The sequence below is a fragment of the Mesitornis unicolor genome, unplaced genomic scaffold, assembly GCF_000695765.1.
Source record: "Mesitornis unicolor isolate BGI_N332 unplaced genomic scaffold, ASM69576v1 scaffold31980, whole genome shotgun sequence".
In the NCBI taxonomy this organism is placed as follows: domain Eukaryota; kingdom Metazoa; phylum Chordata; class Aves; order Mesitornithiformes; family Mesitornithidae; genus Mesitornis; species Mesitornis unicolor.
The window spans coordinates 4091-7088 of record NW_010156800.1 but is presented as its reverse complement, the minus strand read 5'-3'; positions in this window follow the sequence as shown (position 1 = coordinate 7088).

Here is a 2998-nt window from a genome sequence, read left to right as displayed (position 1 = left end):
GCCCTGCTCCTCCTCACCCCAGTTTGGGACAAAACCGCTCTGATCCAGGAGGCTTTCAGGGTGGCAGGAGCTGGGCTGCACCCTTCCCTACCAAGCTGGTTATAAAGCTCGCAGAAGTTTAGGGAAGATGCTTACAGCTACTCCATCAGATGTGTGTACCCCCCCCAGCAAGCCAGATGTGCACAGCTGTCTGACAAGAGCCATGCCCATGAACTCACATGCCCTAGTCCCGGGGAGCCGCTGCCAGGTCTCCCCCCCAGCCCACCCCAAGCTGCAGGCAGGGAACCTGCACCCGCAGTGGGGTGCACATCTCCCCCAGCCCAGCCATGGGAGAGGCGGTCATGGGTGGGTGCCACCAGGAGGGAGGCGTCCCCAGCCTTGTGTGGAGAAACACAGGGTTGAGGCAGCATGGGGACACCAGGAAGGGCAGAAGAGGGGACCATAGCTAGGCTAAAGCAAAGCAAAGCATATTCACGAAGGGAAAACGTGGGGTGGCAGAAAGCAGGGCAGGAGCCAGAAGACACCCAGATATGAAGACAAAGGACAGTGTGCAGGTTGTGGTGACTCACATAGGTGTGACAGGATGGAGGTGACAGATCATGCCCACCACCACCTCCTAAATAGTAGGAGGAGGCATATAAAAAGCAAGGACCTGACCAAGTAGAGCCACCCAGGTGCTAGGAGGACTCAATAGCTGGTGTCCCTTGTCCTCTGTGTCACCTCCAGGACCCCCAAGGAGCCCACTTGGGTAAAAGCATCTCAGTGCCTGACCACCAGATTACCTGGGCAGACACTCAGAGGCTCACAAGCGGTTAAAACACCAAGGAGTCTCACTTCTATTTTGTTCTTAATTAAAAACATGGGAAACTGGGAGCCAGACATCAAGCTGGCTGCCCTGTAGTGTGACGAGGCTTAGGATTTCTGCTCAGCGCCCTGGGAGCCCTCCCACTCTGCTACGTGCCTGCCCGATTTTGGCAACCATGCCTGCAGAACAGGCTCGGCTGGCAGTGAGCCCAGCAGGACAAGACAGAGCCTGGGGCAAAGAGCAGGCTGTGAGCACCTCAGCCTGGGAGCTGGGGACAACAAGGCCATGGAGGGACAGCACCGTCCCTAGGAGGCTGGCATCCCACCACCACCTTGCCCACTTAAGATAAAGATCCTCATGCCCTAGCAAGTAAAGGGGATGACGAAGGTGAGGACCTAGACACCAGAGAGCATCCCCCAGGCAGCTGCAGATTTAAATTCAAGCCAGATTGAGCCTAGCCTCCACTTCCACACCCAGCAACCCCAAGGCAGGCAGACAATGACAGAGGGATAACCACATCCCAGAGCCTGGGCTCTCCACCCCTCCACAAAAAAACAACAACACACCCAGAGACACAGTGCAGGACCTACCTCCCCAGGCTCAGTACCATCCTGGGGACCAGAGAGAGACTATCTGGTCACAGGGGCTGCCCTGAGCATCTCCCTGGCTCTGGCAGAGCAAAACCAACCCTTTGCATAGCACTGAGGGCTCCAGCATTCAGCAACAAGGGGAATGAGGAGAGCTGATTAATCCCAGTTGTAATTAAAGGTGGTTCCCAGCTCCCTCCCCCTACCTGACCCCCTTCCCCCATAATTGCCCTGGGCTAGGAGCAGGAGGGAGCATTTACAGCCGCAGCCAGGGGAGCCAGCTGGGGCTGATTGCCTTGCCTGGAGGAGCTGGGTCAGGGTCAGGCTTTGGAAATATTTGGGAAATGCAGTGATTAAAAGATTTGAGCTGGCAGGATGAGCTGTCTCCCTCTGCCCCCTGGTCACCGCTGCCCTACGTCAGTGCCCTCCCATGTGCATTTGCCTGGTCAGGCTCCTCCACGCAGGCACATGCCTATCCACCCCCCCCATTTTTGGACAGTGAAATCCCACTTGGCTCCATCCCCTCCACGCGCAGCCCTGACGAGTAGGCATGCCGCCCTGACCTGCTTGCCAAGCGTGCCCCATCCTGCCCGGCCACGCTGCCAGGAGCTGCACCCAGCACTTCCCTTTGCCATGAGAAGGAGCCAGGTCAGGCCACGGGGCCACTTCGGTGTCTAATCCCAAATTATGGGGAGTATCTGCACGGATGAGCCTCTGGTCGGCAGCTCCGCTCGCTCAGGGAAAGGGGCTTGGCCTTGGATTTCCCACACGAGAGCAGCCTTGGGAAGCAGGAGGCGGAAGCAGACCTGCCCCATGTTCCTGGTGTTTCCTTCCAGGCCTCCACGCTCCAGGGTTTTTTTCCTCACCATGACCCTGAGCAGGAGCAGGGCACAGCCTGTGTCCCAGATAAGGGCAGCAACTGAAACTGCGTGCACCCCCAGCACCCTTCCCATTGCCACCTTGCGCCCTGAGATGCCCACCCAGCACCGGGAGCACTGGTTTCAGCATCCAAACCTCGCTGCTGTCATAGGATGCAGTCACAGGCACAGGAGGCAGCAGGAGGATGCAGGAGCCCCCCGCTCAGCCAAGGTAGACTCCAAAACACCCACATGTGGGGCAGGGAGGTCCCCAGCCGCCCACTGCTGGGTCCTTGTTCCCCACCCAACCCCCACACCCTCTAAAATCTAGGACATCTCAGGCACCGTGGGAGACCCCAGGCAGGGCATTCCCCCACGGAGCTGAGTCCAGGGGAGCTGGGATGCTGGCACGGCTCCGGAGGCTGCTCGCGGTGCTGGAGGCTGGCTGCTCGCCCGGGGACGGCGGTGGCAGGCTCAAACCCAGCGCTGGTCCTTGTTCCCCACCCAACCCCCACACCCTCTAAAATCTAGGACATCTCAGGCACCGTGGGAGACCCCAGGCAGGGCATTCCCCCACGGAGCTGAGTCCAGGGGAGCTGGGATGCTGGCACGGCTCCGGAGGCTGCTCGCGGTGCTGGAGGCTGGCTGCTCGCCCGGGGACGGCGGTGGCAGGCTCAAACCCAGCGCTCATTGTGCTCCCAGAGGGGGGCAGGCAGCAGCGGGGCTGGGGGGGGAGGGGCATGCCATCC